General features: G+C 31.6%; 1 protein-coding gene across 4 annotated transcripts in view; it reads right to left on the reverse strand.

Annotated features, from left to right (window-relative positions):
- mbl (splicing regulator muscleblind) overlaps positions 1-2,739 on the reverse strand; it is a 166,017-nt gene extending 163,278 nt beyond the window's left edge. Inside the window, exons 1-2 of one of the 4 annotated variants that reach the window (XM_080150356.1) lie at positions 1,890-2,739; positions 1,252-1,614 (exon numbers count right to left, since the gene is read on the reverse strand). The gene's annotated coding sequence lies outside the window, so the exon portion shown is untranslated. Of the gene's footprint in view, positions 1-1,251; positions 1,694-1,889 lie in introns of those variants that run through there. The other 3 variants (XM_080150358.1, XM_080150355.1, XM_080150359.1) reach the window with 3 other exon arrangements.
- Positions 2,740-16,484: the final 13,745 nt, after the last annotated feature.

Here is a 16,484-nt window from a genome sequence, read left to right on the forward strand (position 1 = left end):
TATTATTTTTCCTTTTATTTCTGGACAGAACCCAAGTTCAAATTTTAAACTTTGGTTACACAACCATTCAATATGAAAATTTGTAAACAATAATTGGAAACATGAAGATTTTTTTTATGGGTGCGCCTCTTTCTTTTATCTTTTTTTTCAAGAGAAAACTAAACACCAAAATTAGCACACATTTTTAAAAGAATAGGTATCTTTTGTTTGAGCAAGTAAAATTTTTTAAACATTAGATTTTTCTCTAATTTATCAATTTTAAAATAGAATTACTTAATTTTGAAGTTTTTAAAAGTAAGAATAGTTATTTATCGCATCGTATTATAAACAGCTTTTGCGGATATTAAAATGAAAAATGAAAAGGTTAAAACCTGTTTTGTTAGACGTTGGGGGCCGTTATCTGTTATCAACTTGATTTTTTACTTTAAGATTCGTAGAAAATTGTCTGTAATGATATACATGATTTTTCAGTATGGCCGAGGATATTAATAAGTTTCGAAGCCATTTTGGAAATGTACTTTTTGTTTGTTGTAGAACCCTTCCCAAGCTGAAAAAGAAGTGAGAACAAATGCAGAATTATAAATTACTTCTAGGGTTGATGAATATTTGGTACAAAAACTTGGCAAGGGTAAGCTAGACATTTGATTGCTCTATTGCAATTGATGAAAAGTGCATCAATTTGGGGCAGGTGGTCAATTATTCAATAACTTTCCTTACATTTGGAATTCTACTGTTGAGAGCCTTAAATTAAGCGGCCATTCACTTCTGTATGTACTTTTAAACATAATGTTATGTTTAAAATTGTACAAAAAAAATTTGGCCGATAAAATGGTTATTATAGATTTTCGACAATTATTTTTTTGCATGTAAAATTTCTATTATTATCCAAAAAGTATCAAATAGAATCTAAAAGTTATAATATAATTCATACCCCAATCAATTACTCTATATTTGCATGCTTTCCTTTCTTTTGCACAGATAGTACAAATTTGCAACTGCAAATTATTCATATGTTAAATTTATATGATAAATTTTAAAGGTTCAATATGTTATGAAAACTAGAAAAATGTTTTTAAAATAACTAAGGTTATATACTACAGAAATAATTCTGTAAAGTATAATACCAGTAAAACGTTAAAAGCATGTAAAAAAATATATATAATCGTTCTGAATTTGGCAATTTGGTAGATTTTACATCATTGCTTAAATTTTAATAGTAAAATAAAGAGTTTTTGGCATATTTCCACTGACCTGGCCTCACTTGTACAAATTAGTAGTTACACTTTGGACAGATATCTAAATGATCACAGATTCGCTTAACAACAAATTTAGTTTGTCTTTTATTATAACAACAATGTTTTTTTTTTTTTTAGTGAACCACACTCTTAAAAGAATTGGTTATTTTAATGTATAACAACACAGCGTTCAAATAATATTTCACTGCAATTTCTTTTTTCCAACTTTTCACTGTTTTTTCCAAGAATTTTCAGCAAAATTTATGATATTTATTATGTCTTGTTGGAACACATAAATTTGTAGCAACAGTTGGAAGGCTGTATGAATGTATATATGTGTGGTGTGTGTGTGAGAGAGTAAGGTTCAGAAACTGGTATCCTGATTTTCCTTGGATCTATACTTTACATATTTGCAAGCTAAGCTCAGCTCAATTTATCTAAATACAATAACAGATTTAGCATTTAGAATTCTTTACATCATTCTTTTCTTGTTTCAAAACACAAATTTATCAGTGTTTTTTATGACCTTTACATGTAGACATAAAATATGTGATTAAGAAAACTGAATTATAAAAACAATGACTGCAAGAATATCATGTTTCAAAATTGAAGTATAAAAATTTATGATTGATAATAAAAGTAAACTATAGATGCCTGTTGAAGAGTGATTTTCTGAGGAAAAAATGTTTTTTTTATAGATAAATTTCAGGTTTAATCACAAAATAAATTTCACACACTACAATTAATATGTTTTGATTGCATTAAGCAGAGCTAGAGAGAATAGAGGGGCTGCTTTGACACACAACAAACACAGCTACAAACAATACACAGAGAGCTTTTTATGGTAAAAAGCTAAATATAAGCACAGCAGAGCAGTAGCGTAAAAAGGAGGGGGGTGAACTTTTATTTCTCCTACACAAGGTTCGTCTTCACAATACAGGGTCCATCCTCAAACTGAACTGGCATCGGCATGGTGAGCAAACATTTTCTTTCAGTTAGTCAACTCAGCGGTGGTGGTATCGGGTACGGGTCCGGCCGGCAGCGTATCTTTAATGGTGGTGTAAAAGGGTGCTTGGATGTCGTGCATGCACACACACAACACAGCTTTTGTTGAAAAGCAAAAAAGCTGGCACCCAAGACACAAAATGCACACTATGACTATGATGATGACTCTGAGTACGACAACAACATCATCGCAAGAAAAGGAGAAGGTGTCACAATGCGGATTGCGGTCTTTTAAGGCGCGTGGGGGATACTGAATGGACGTGGGAGAGATAGGTTAAGAAAGTTTTTTAAAAGGGGTTGGGCTGCTGCGGCTTGTGATGAGTTGAATCATAAAAATAAAAATTTTATGCAGGGGGTGTGAGGTGAGCTGCAAAGAGAATCACTGCTGCTTCAATCAACTATTGCGAGGGGTGTCAAGACAATTTTTACTGCACCGGGGCCGTGAAATAAATGGCCAGCAACATGTGTTCCTTCTGTAGACACGGCTGGGCTGTCACTGTGCCCGTAATGGTGGTCGGGTGGGTGCCACACACACACACACTAATATAATAGCACAAAGAAGGGTGGCAAGGGTGGGGTGTGCAAATGAGTGGAAGGGAGAGAGCCGGTAATGCTGTGCAATATTTTAAACTGAAGTTGGGGGAGGGGGAGAAATATTTAAAGAAGAATGAAAAAGGGGTTAAATAGAGACAAGTGATGAAGGAGTAAGAGAGTGCAGAAAGATAGAGAAAGAGTATCGCAGATTGAAACACTCGGATACACAAACCGGTTGTATTCAACACACGCACACACACACACACAGTTGAGACACAATTTTCCCTTTTTTAACAATTTTTTGCACATCTACAGACTCTAGTTAGCCCGGCGCGGGACTATCAAGCAAACCACGTGGGTTTCATACAATTTCCCCATTCCCATTTCAAAATCCCTCCCTTTTTTTAATGTGAGACTTTGTGTTTACCAAGCCCTTATATTACATCTGTCTACCGCAGCGCTTGAAGTTGTCGGACAATAGTACTGTGCTCACCCGGCTTTAGGCGGTTTCTAGGGTTATAAAATACATGATTTCACAATGTAATTTTAAATGTTCATCCCTTCAATTTAGTGTTTATAACATAAATAATATTGTTAGAGAAACCAATTTTAGCTGTTAAAATTACTATTGTAGTTCCCTCTTTCTCTCGAAGTGAATTTGAGAAACAAAATTCCCTCTCTACATATCTAGAAATTTCGCAACTGTACGAAATATTGGGTTTCAATCGTAGCTTCCATAGTCACACATTTTAAACAATTCATATATTTATACATTAAAGATACACTTTAAGATTGAAATTGTAGTACTTTAAGCTTAAACTTTTATATGTATAATAATTATTATTTGCATTTGTAATATCTTGATAGCTTTTGTGACAAAATATGTATCCTTAAAACATTTATATCATAAAGTTTTTTTTTAATCTGTGGCAACTTTGACTTTTTATATTTTAACCCAGTTCTCTCTCTTGTTTAATTTATTCCGAGACTGTACAAAATTAACTTGTAAAGGCGTGGCAGTGCAGGGTATATAATGACAAGGTTCGTGTAAGTACAACAATATTTGCAAGGGCAGCTTCAATGCGACCGTCTTGTCATTTCTTCTTTGCTAATATAATATAATACTATATTCCTTTGGGCATAACTCTAGATAGAGCTCTCTTCCCCATAAGGGAATAAGGAATTTCTTTGCTATACACAAAAACAAGCTGTCTTTTACAAAATTAAGATACATAAATGACATAATTAAGGCTATTATTGATTTTACTGAAAGTTGAAAATTAATAAATAATGAGATGTTTGAATTTGGATTGCGTCTAACTTTACACAATAAGGTAAAAAAAGGAGGATTGCTAAAAAAAAGTTTGGACAGAGAGAAAGAAACAGAAAAAGGAGAGAGGGACAAAAAAAGAAGTGAGTGATATAACGGGGGGGGGGGGGGGAGGTGTATACCTCTCTCCCTATGTAACTTTGGACGGAATGTAATACATTGCACGCAAAATTGTTGGGTCAGAGGAAAAACATTTTACTAGCCAAATCTTAATTTTTCCGCCTTCTATGAATAAACTACACAAGTATGAGAATGTTTAAACATTGTTATTTAGTTTCACGATCATGAAACCTTTTTAACAGTAGCATAGAATTGGGGATGGGTAAAAAATGTTTACTAACCTAAAAAACTCTAAAACCACTCATTATACCCCCTCAAAATACTTTGGATTTACCCCCAACAAACCTTTAAAATTCCTCTTTTGTTAAATTTTGTGATGTTTGTTCCATGGTCCTTTTCTATGGATAAAGTACATTTGAGGAATATTGGTTTAACAAAGGCTTTTTGGCTGCATAGCCTTACAACTTTATTTTACCCTTCCATTTGATTTCCCCTTCTTTATCCCCTTTTTATATTTTTTGGTCATTTTCCGGCTTAAGGTTTCAATGGGATAACCAGATTTTTTTGTCGCTTTAAACATATTTTATGTTAAGATAGGTATAACAGTATAAATTCTAAAAAAAAATTTTAAAAAAAGCTTTTATATTATTTGGACTGCTCGTAAGTCCGAAAGGTTAGCTCTTTTCATTAATTTAGACTTGTTATAATCGACCTTTCGAGTTAAAACTTTACATGATGTTTCTTAAAACAGGTACAATTTACAGTTTAGGATTTTAATTAAATCCTAAAAATAAAAATATGTCCTTATATAATATACAGTATCCCGAATTTGTACAATTTGGTTTAGACTCACAAATTAATTTTCTGCTTATCTACTTCTGCACTGTACAAGAGTTATTTGTCCTTCCTTGGACTTCAGAGCTTCGCTTTAATGTATGTTACCATGCTTGTTTTATGTATGGACAGTAAACATTTTTTTTAATTCAAAGGAAAGCTTTTATATAAATAGGGCATTGTCCTATGCAGTGGCAGTTTTAGGTATGATCGAGTTGTCTCATCAACATTTAAAACTTGACAGAAATTTTTGTAGCGGAGCTAGTTATTAATCACATCGTATTAAATTCCGCGGAAATTGAAACAAAACTGATGTTATTATTGTGATTTTTAGGTAAATTGTCTGTCATACGATGATATACATGTTTTTTTAGTACATCTGAGAACCAGTTCTAATCCAGCGAATAATAATCGGCTTCTAAGCCATATTGGAATATTTTATACTTTACTTTAGTAAAATTGTTCTTGTTAAAATAAAAAAAAATGTAGGTAGTGTTTAATCAATAAAAAATATTTGATTTTTACTCTTTTCAGTGAAATCTATTAAACTTTTTTATTATCATGTGAAAAATAAAATAAATACATTTTGAATGCTTTTTCGCCACATTACAATGGTAATTAAAAGACTATCATAAAACCTAATAAATTTGTATTTACTTTAGGTCATAAAATTACTTTTTTATTGCGGTGTCGGTTTTTTTATTTTCTTTGATGTTCTTTCACACCAAAAAATATCAAAACGCAAGTTTATTAAATAAATAAATTTGCACCATACATACTTATAAAAAGGATGATAACATCCATAAAAACAAAGCTGTATAATCAAAAGGAAGGACAAACGATCAATGTCTCTTGTCAGAACTTTATAGGCAGAATAAAAATGAATGAAATTTAAGTAAATTTGTAGCAAAACTGTAAAATGCAGGATTCTGTTTAGAACTACTTTTACTACTTGATTATAGAGATGCTACGCTCATAACACTGTACTTTGTTGTCCAAGGAATCAGTATTAAAAAAATGAGATGAACAGAATAAGTATATCATACAAAAAATGTTGTAGAAAAAGTAAAAAAATTTGCATGTTTGAAATGGACGTACGGACTTTCAGTCAATTCTTACCAAACTATTAATAGGAAGTGACACCACTTTTAATATAAAAGCAATGGTCGTGTAGACTTTCTGGAAATTGCTCCGTTATCAAAACTATTCCTTGTTGATACAGGAATCCCAAGGAATTATTCTTCCTCATAACAGCACAAAATGTACTCACACAGCAAAGATAAAAAAATTGGGAAAAACTAAGTTTTCCTTTCATATTTTTGAAATTCAAATATTGAAAAAAAATTGTATTGAATGTCTGAAAGTCCAGGGTAGGGAAATATTTTGCAGCATGGATTACAAATTCTATTCAAGACAAATCAAAACGGACGACAAGAAACATTTTCAATACTTGTACATCACAGGTTGGTTCTTAAAAAAGGGAATGGATGGGGGGGGGGGGGTAAAGCTATTTTAGCCAGCTTCGAGCACCTTTTTATCAGAGTACATGCAAATGTTTTGCAACATCCAAGTAATAATAAAGTCATAAAGTCAACATGAACTATTGAAATATCATGTTGTACGAATTCTACCAGTTTTGATTGGGATGTAAACCTAATTGTATTTTGATTCCACATCCAAAGATACACATTACAAACAGTACAGTTACAAAATGTACTCCACCATCTAAACCAAGGCTCGGCAGCCGCGCGTCAGCTGCGACTAAGCCTCAAATTTAAATCCATATGAATGATTTGAATTTTTTTGAAAAGAGGGATTGCCATATTTTGGTCAGGTTTAGAATTCAAGATGATTTTTAAAGGTTTTTTCCTTGAGGCTTACAGGCGGCTGTCACGCAGCTGCCGAGCCCTGATCCAAACTTTGCTGACAATTTCCGACATTATTATGTCAACATTTCAACCAAACAATTGTATATAATTTCATTTTTCAACTTTTTACAATTGCAACACAAACGTTATTAAAATATTTTCAGCACAAAACAATATCTGACTCACAGAGTTTTGAAATTTAATTTGAACATGCACAGCAGAGCCACTTTGAAATTAAACAAGAATAACAACATCCATGAAATCAGCGCTCAACAAATCTGAAAGATTTGTATACGCAATACTTACATTTAAGACTTAATTATAGAAAAATTATAGAATTACAAACTAATGTTTTGATTTATACTCTAGAAGAGTTATTGTTCGTATGTCCGTCCTGTTAAATCTAGAGTTCGCTTTTATGGATGTTTTCATCCTTGATCAAAGATGCTTGGCTAAGCAGTAATCTTGTTAGATATAAGACAAAAATAATATCTCACAAACTGCTGTACAAGCTAGTTATGTTTCCAACACAACTTGCTGTTGGTAAATGGAAAATTAATAAATATTTTGATAATATTAAAATTTTAAATAAACATAATTTCCCTCATAAAGTCAGTCAATCATTAGGACAATTATATACATACTTACTAAAAGTCAAGCTGTCAACCTAATTCTCCTATAAAAGTAATAGGATCTCTATGTGTCTGTCTGTATCTTGCTAACCGTTAAACCGATACAGTTCTTCAGTACAGTGTAGCTTCTCGTAGGTCCTTGGAGGGTTTATATCTATTTTGTTGGAGGGCATAACCATCCCCCCCAAAAAATTCCATCCTCCCCCATCTTAAGTGCCCCTAGAGGACTCTAGGAGCATGGCCACAAGTTTATTAAAATATGTATAAGAAACAAGATTTATAGAAAATATTTGTTTATTTTATTTAACTTCTCAAAATGTTGATTTTTTTATTACCTACAATGAAAATGAGAAGCATGCACGAGCGAACACATATGTAGAACCTCAGGGATAATAGGGGATGGGACAATGTATGATAAAAATTAAATTACCCCCTAATTATGTTAAACAAACAACCTCTTACGTCCTAAGTGATTTAAATTATTAGTGGAAATGCTTGGAATCAGTTACTTTGTTCTTCCCAATCAAGATTTAATATTACCTCACGCCCCTCCCACCCCCCACTCTAAGGAAGTTTATAAACTTTCGGGGACATATCAAAATCATAGATTTCTTCCTCTCAGGTAAAACTTACGTCCAAGAATGAACATATGTATTTGTAAAAAGCAAAGCTTTTTCACGTTTTTAAACCTTATTATTGACATTTGTAGCAAAGCACTCTATAGGTGTTCCTGTCAGTCTGTTCTTCTGTCTGTCTGTAATGCTAGCTCTGTCTGAAAAGTGAAGTTAGAATTAATTTTTCTTAACAATCAGACTAAAAACAATGCTTAAAAATCAGGGCTTGGCAGCCGTGCCTTCAGTTTAAAAGACCTGACTTTAACTGACAGACTTACATATGTACATAATACAGACCATGATTTTAGAAAAACTTTTCTTTAAAAAAAATGATAAGAAAATATATATAAATGTACAGTTATGTAATGTGAAAACTATTTAATAAAGAAGAAATATATACTCATTCAACTATTTTTATTTTAATGTACACATTTATTAAGGAAGAAGGAATTTAATTTAATAGATTTATCTATTCTCTCAGAGTCTTAAATTAGACATTTAGAATTTTTATTTTATATATAATTTATAGAACTTTTGAAATGTAAATTTCTCAAATCCCCCCTTCACGTCGGGGAGGTGACGAGATCGAATCTTGGTATGATTAGATAAAAAATGACTTCTGCTTCTATGTAAGATGCGCATAAAGGTTAGAATAGGTTTGACTTTATACAAAAAAAAGAGGAACCCATTTCAGGACTTACAAACAAAGGTCGTGCAATCAAAGGCTTGGTTGTCTGCATTAGTTGACATGTTGTTGCTTTATGACTTACTACAACGGTATGGCTCATCCCCATGGGTAAAATTACATCTAAAATGAGCAAAGCAACTCAAGAATCGCTACTTGTTGGTTGATCAATTAAGAAAAGGCAAAATGAACTAAAAAAAAAAAAAATAATTTACTCAAGTAGCTTGATGTCTAGGTGTGTTTACAAACCTAAATTGTCTTTGTAATAGCGATGCTGCTCTATAATTTATTTTGTCTGTCTGTCTGTCAGCCAGTGAGTCCGTATCGCTATTGGGGGAAATGTAATTTCCTCGGCTGCTATTGAAGATAAACAGCTAAAATTTTAGTAAAGATTACCATGACGTATGCGCATCTAATATTACTTTGTTTTGTCCGTCTGTCTGTTTGTCATGCTTCAAAATACATAAACATAACCTTTAAAGGTTTATTGATTTTCATTCAGTTTTTGCACATTCTGGATGTATTTATCCTTGTTAATCCTGTATATATATATATGAACCTCTGAGCTACGTAATCACTGAGTATTACGAGCAATTTCTTTTATATCACTGTACGGGCTATAAAATAAGATTTTACACTGCTTTTATTCATAAATGTCTCGTAAAAGTTTATCGTTATTATTTCAGTTACATACACATTTTTAAATTTGTTTTTGTAGAATTTATTTTTAGCCAAACTAAACTTTGATATATAACTTATTTTTTATCTGAATATCCCTCGATTATTAAATATAGAGGGCCGGGAGAGTTGATAAAATAGCAGGAATAATAGGCCTTCTATTTTTTACAGCTCTTTTAGACATTTCAAACATTCCCCCAAAAATATTTTAGTGAGTTTTTACAAATCAGGTGAATATTAGACATTTCATAATTTAATTTATTTTAATATATGAAAATGCTAACTAAATCAACTTGCACTGAAATAAATAAATGGTCTTTATGAATGAAAAGAGCTGTACGTTTTGGACGGACGGGCTGGCTCTAACTATAAAAAAGCTTGGCTTTCAAAAGACCCACTATTATTTATTTATCGCATCGTATTATAAAAAGCTTTTAATTGATATAAAAATGTACAATTATAAGATTAAAACCAGTTTTTTAGCCCCGAGATGCCGAAGGCACGGGCTAACAAAACTGGTTTTAATATTATAATTGTAAATTTTTACATTCATAGAATACTGGATATAATGATATAATACGATACGATATATGATTTTTCAGTATGACTTAGAACCGGTTCTAAACCAGCGGATATTAATCGGTTTGGAAGTCATACTGGATAATTCATACATTGTGTACGGAGACAAGGAGGTGACGATCTTAATTTAGATTCCATGCTCCCAGAGAAAAATTATTCTCAACCATTCTCACAAATATTCAGGGATATAAAGGGATAATATAATGGCCGATAAATCGATGTACATCCCCAATAATGATATACAAAATTAGCTCTTCTGTAGATTAAAATTAGTAGTTTAATCATTTGGATAATTTAATAGATTAACCAATCAAAATATAAGTCCCCAAAGTCTTAAAGCGTATAAGAAAGTGGTATATAAAACTTTGGGGACTAGTGTAATAAGCAGTCCAATGTACCCTTCCTCCATGAAAATATTTAGCATTCAGTGCAGGTACAATATTCCTTGATTTATGGACTTATAGAAATATTTGCCATTATCTAGCGCAGGACTCTCTGGAATGAAAGAAGAATTTCTCCTTTCCCATTATATTCAAGTATAAATATGTTTTATATAATATACATATGTATGTGCATTATTTGCCAAATGTACCACTTTTCTGCACTACCTCTCCGATTTTGTTAATACTCTATATTTTGGTCCGTTGGGTCATTCAAGGATGCTGGATGGCCAAAAAAAAGTTTCAGAGTCCCTGGATGTCTAGATATCTAGCTATCTATGAAGGTAGGTAACAAAAATGTAAAAAACACCCATTTTTTCACAATTTTAAAAATTAATTTTTTCATCAATCTTACATCCAATCTATACATTTTATACACCAAAATGATCGTTTATTCATGTAAAAAGCGCACATAATGCTATTTTGGCCAAAACTCTAATTTTACAGGGTGTCCAACAAAAAGTGTATTTTGGATATCTAGCGTAATACCCAAAATACCTGTCCGAAAAAAATCATTTTTTTTGGCTTAAATCCTGTGTTTTATCTGTGTGCATATGTGGTATATAACGGTTCGGACCACCCGGGACTATAAGGTTGTCAAATTTCACTTTGGGACACCCTGTAAATGTGATTTTTGCGTCTGTAGAGCTAAAACTTGGTCCAAATTGGCTATTTTTTTCAAATTACTCTAATATGAGTCTTAGTATGTTTGGCCATAGTGTTTTCTGACCAGATCAATATTTTCATATTTTTTGGACACCCTGTATTTTCAAAAAAAGAGAAAAAAATTTTTTGTTTTTTTTTAAATTTTTTTTCTATTTTTAAGTTACTTAAAACTGTCATATAGATACAGATTTTGACTAATAACAATAATATTTGCCTATTTTACAATTTTTTACACTTTTGGGACACCCTGTGCATGTTTTTGAAAAATGATGGTTTTTGCCCATTTTTGGGGGGAAGGAGTCGTTTTAGGGCCATAGACTATTTATTCATTTTTGTAGAACTTTTCAAGACACATCATTTGTTATTTATGCAAAAACCGCAAAAACCGAACCGTTTTGCCGTTATTCACCGCTAAAGGCGGAATTTTTTTACGTTTTTGCCGTTCCGGAGGTTGTAATGGGCATTTGTGGTAAGAAAACGTTGATTTATCAAAATCCCTTTTAAATACTTTTATTTAGGTAATTTAATTTACTAAATTTCATATTAAGTAAAATTTTTTGTGCAGCTAACCGTTTTTCGTCAAGATGGATTTCAATTGTTAAAACAAGAAAATTAAGTGAATATAACATAAATAATTGCTATAACATAAGTGATTAAAGAAACATAAATCATGTGCATTTGAAATTCCTTTTGACAAAAATCGGTTGGATATACAAAAAAATTTACTTCACATGAAATTTAGTAAATTAAAATGCCTAAATAAAAGTATTTCACAGTTATCTTGATAAATCAACGTCTTCTTACCACAAATGCCCATTACAACCTCGGGAACGGCAAAAAACGTAAAAAATTCTGCCTTTGGCGGTGAATAACGGCAAAACGGTTCGGTTTTTGCGGTTTTTGCATAAATAACAAATGATGTGTCTTGAAAAGTTCTACAAAAATGAAGAAATAGTCTATGGCCCTAAAACGACTCCTTCCCCCCAAAAATGGGCAAAAACCATCATTTTTCAAAAACATGCACAGGGTGTCCCAAAAGTGTAAAAAATTGTAAAATAGGCAAATATTATTGTTATTAGTCAAAATCTGTATCTATATGACAGTTTTAAGTAACTTAAAAATAGAAAAAAAATTAAAAAAAAAAACAAAAAAATTTTTTCTCTTTTTTTGAAAATACAGGGTGTCCAAAAAATATGAAAATATTGATCTGGTCAGAAAACACTATGGCCAAACATACTAAGACTCATATTAGAGTAATTTGAAAAAAATAGCCAATTTGGACCAAGTTTTAGCTCTACAGACGCAAAAATCACATTTACAGGGTGTCCCAAAGTGAAATTTGACAACCTTATAGTCCCGGGTGGTCCGAACCGTTATATACCACATATGCACACAGATAAAACACAGGATTTAAGCCAAAAAAAATGATTTTTTTCGGACAGGTATTTTGGGTATTACGCTAGATATCCAAAATACACTTTTTGTTGGACACCCTGTAAAATTAGAGTTTTGGCCAAAATAGCATTATGTGCGCTTTTTACATGAATAAACGATCATTTTGGTGTATAAAATGTATAGATTGAATGTAAGATTGATGAAAAAATTAATTTTTAAAATTGTGAAAAAATGGGTGTTTTTTACATTTTTGTTACCTACCTTCATAGATAGCTAGATATCTAGACATCCAGGGACTCTGAAACTTTTTTTTGGCCATCCAGCATCCTTGAATGACCCAACGGACCAAAATATAGAGTATTAACAAAATCGGAGAGGTAGTGCAGAAAAGTGGTACATTTGGCAAATAATGCACCAAATATATCAAGTGCAAATCTATCCAAAAGTAAAAATAGAGATATAAACTTTAATATAGTAATTATAAATTGTCTTATATAAGCAATGGGTACAGATGGAGGGTGTTTTTCTCTGCCTGGCAAAATTAAGATGGACGGGGATACAACCACGCGCCACTGAATTATTAGGGTATATAATTAATGGTCAAGCATATTAGTACTGCTTTAAACATATTTGTCTTACTCTTGTCTATGTGTATGTATGTGTACCAGTCTGAGCGAATGTGTATAAGTGAGTGCAATATTTTTTTCTTATTTTTCCCACTAGGTAACCACCATAAGGTAGGTAACGATAGTAATGATATCATGAGCAGACTTTTATGTGACGTACAGATGGACCCTAATTGTATAGATGCTTCGTTTCTAATAAGGAACTTGAACTCGTATAGAATTTTTTTTGAGGAAGAGGAAAATCTATTCAAATAAATGTAAAAATTATAATTAAAATATATTAGAATATATTTGGAAAAGAAATATGGGCTAGAAAAAAAACAAATAACCTTTATATAAAAGTAACAGGATATACCGAATAATAACCAATATTGATCTCCTATATAATATGTCCTATGTATAGTATATACATGATTATTCAGTATGGCTGTGAACCGGATGTTAATCGGTTTTAAAGACATACTGGAAAGATTAGACCTACTTCTACAAATATTTGTATGAAAAATAGTCAAAACTTCTTAATAATCAACTAAAATAATACTTTCAATGCTGACATAAACACACAAGTAAACATGTTTTATCCCAGGAAGGGAGAGGACAATGGGTTGCTTGTTACTCTAGTCCCCAAAGTTTCATAATGATGTTTTATTATTCATTAACTCAACAACTTTAGGGATATTGATTGGTTGCTTAATTAGGTTGGGTTCAAACGTTTCAGCCACTAATAGTAATGGGTAATTTTGTTTATCATCAATGGAGATGTACATCTATTTATCCGCCATTGTCTTATCCCTAAAGATCCCTGGTTTTATTTTCATTCTTGATAGGTTGTAAAGCTACTCTAAAAATCAAAACATAAGATGTGTTAGAATAGTTATTTATCGCATCGTATTATAGACAGCTTTCCGCAGATAAAAATTTTGAGATTTAAACAATCTTTGTTAGCCCTAAGTGGCCAAATTTCAGAAATTCCAAATGTCCGTTTGTCTGAATAGCTATGATATTATTTTAATAAATTATCTTCTTATGGATGTTGTAATCCTTGTTTATGTTTTACATGCATATATACATAGCCTCAATTAAAGAGAAATAAAATATCAAGTTACTCCATATTCCCCCACTAATAAAGGAAAATCCCTTTTCTAGACAGTCTCTAACGACCTTTACAAAAAAAAACATAATAAATGTTGTAGGTGTTGAAAAATTTGTATAAATGAAATAGAAATGCCAAAACATTTAAACATCACCAAAAGAAATGTGTTTTTAGAAAGGAAATTAAAAATCTAACAAATAATAGTAATTGAATTTATCTATTTCTTAGTTTTAAAAAATATATACAGTGTGTTTTTGAGAACTTTTTTGAAAGTAATTTTACCCCACTTATAGTTATCAGAATTTAATGATTAATGGCTTATTTTCTTCGTTTTTTAATGCAATTAACAGAACAACAAAAAAACATTTCAGTTTTTATTTAAAAAACACAGTAAAATCTAAAATTCAAAACTTAGGTGCCAACATCTAAAAATGGTTTTAGTGCATTTTTCTTATGCTCAAATATTCAACCTTTTGCAAAAATGGCTGCTAAACACTTCAAAGTTGAGATAAAGAGCTAAAAATGTGTACAGATTATATTAGTGACATGTACTAGAACATATCAAAGTTTAAAGGTCATATCTCAACTATGGAGGGAGTACTGGCCCCCCAAAGTCGACTACAGAAAATCCTTTGTTTTTCTTGCAAAGGGTAGAAGATTTAGGCATAAGAAAAATGCGCTAAAACCATTTTTAGATGTTGATACCTAAGTTTTGAATTTTAGATTTCACTGTACTTTTTAAATAAAAACTAAAATATTTTTTTAGTGTTATATTAATTGCATTGAAAAACGAAGAAAATAAGCCATTAATCATTAAATTCTGATAACTATAAGTGGGGTAAAATTGCTTTCAAAAAAGTGGTCATAAAAAAACACACTGTATATACTGGTATCTTGAGGGATAAGACAAATGATTGGATTGTTTCAAAAGTTTGGATCGGTTTGAAGAAATCAATTAAGATTTGATTAAGTTACCAAAGTTTTTAAGCCACTGAATGAGAATACTTGAATATAAATCTTTGAGTACCCTTATCATTTACAGTCCAGTGTCCCCTCCCTCTCTGATAAAAAAAACACATAACGTGTAGTAATTCTTAAAAAAATAAAAGATTGAATATTACATGTTAAGGAATCTTCAAGATTGCATGGATGAATGGATGGGCTACTGGAAGGCTATTTAATACTTGAAAATTCAGCAAATATTGTTAATAGTTATCTATTATAGTATTATAGACAGCTTTCTGCGGATATTTGATTAATATTAAGATTAAAAACGGCCAAGTTTTTAATTTTATGATTTTTGGTAAAGTTTCTGTTATTATCAGTATGGCTGAGAACCGGTTCTAATCCAGCGAATAATAATCGGTTTCGAAGCGATAATTGAAAATATATTACTTAGGACAATATCTACAGAAAATTCTACCAAAAACTATGTTGTTTTTTTAGGGGGGGGGGGGGGGGAATACAGCTATTTTTAAAACCAAAGCAGAGTTTCCCATCCTTTTCTTCCTGCAAAACTAGGAAAATAATTTTCTGAACCATCAACTTTACTCAGTAAACTATAGTGTACCATCACTACTCAACGCGTAGCGCATCCGCTCGTCGCCGGGTAGTTAATAGGTTTGAATCTCGACTAAACACCGCGTAATACCTAAAGACATTAACAATGGTTCCTACTGCTGTTATGTCAGGTGCGCAACATTAATAGTTAGAGTAAGGGGGATGTCCAGAAAAAAAACTTGGCTACTAATTTAATTCACATTTAGGACTTCTCAGATAAAGATTGTGCAATCAAAGGGTTGGTTTTCTGTTGGATGTTACTAACCTAATGCCTAGGGTGTTTGGACAGAAATGGACATAATTGCAAGTAATTCAAATGTGACGTTCATCAATTGTGAACGAGCCGTTTGTGCTTTAGTAATAATTCACACTTGCGATTTTGTTTTTTATGTGTTATAATATTTGTGTTGGAGGTGATTGCACATCATTAACTAAATTATATTACCCTACACAAATAAAGACCATACAAAAAATTCAATTAAACAAGGATGACAACATTCATATAAGCAAAGCACTAAAATCAAATGGTAAAACAAACGAACAAACGAGTGTCGAAACTGAATAAGCAGAATATTAAGTTAAAAGTATAAAAAGATACTTTTACATATAATAGAACTGTTGCAGTGGCCTTCAGCCCCTCAGGGCCAACA

The sequence above is a fragment of the Acartia tonsa genome, chromosome 2, assembly GCF_053477335.1.
Source record: "Acartia tonsa isolate MP-2025a chromosome 2, ASM5347733v1, whole genome shotgun sequence".
Taxonomy (NCBI): Eukaryota; Metazoa; Arthropoda; class Copepoda; order Calanoida; family Acartiidae; genus Acartia; species Acartia tonsa.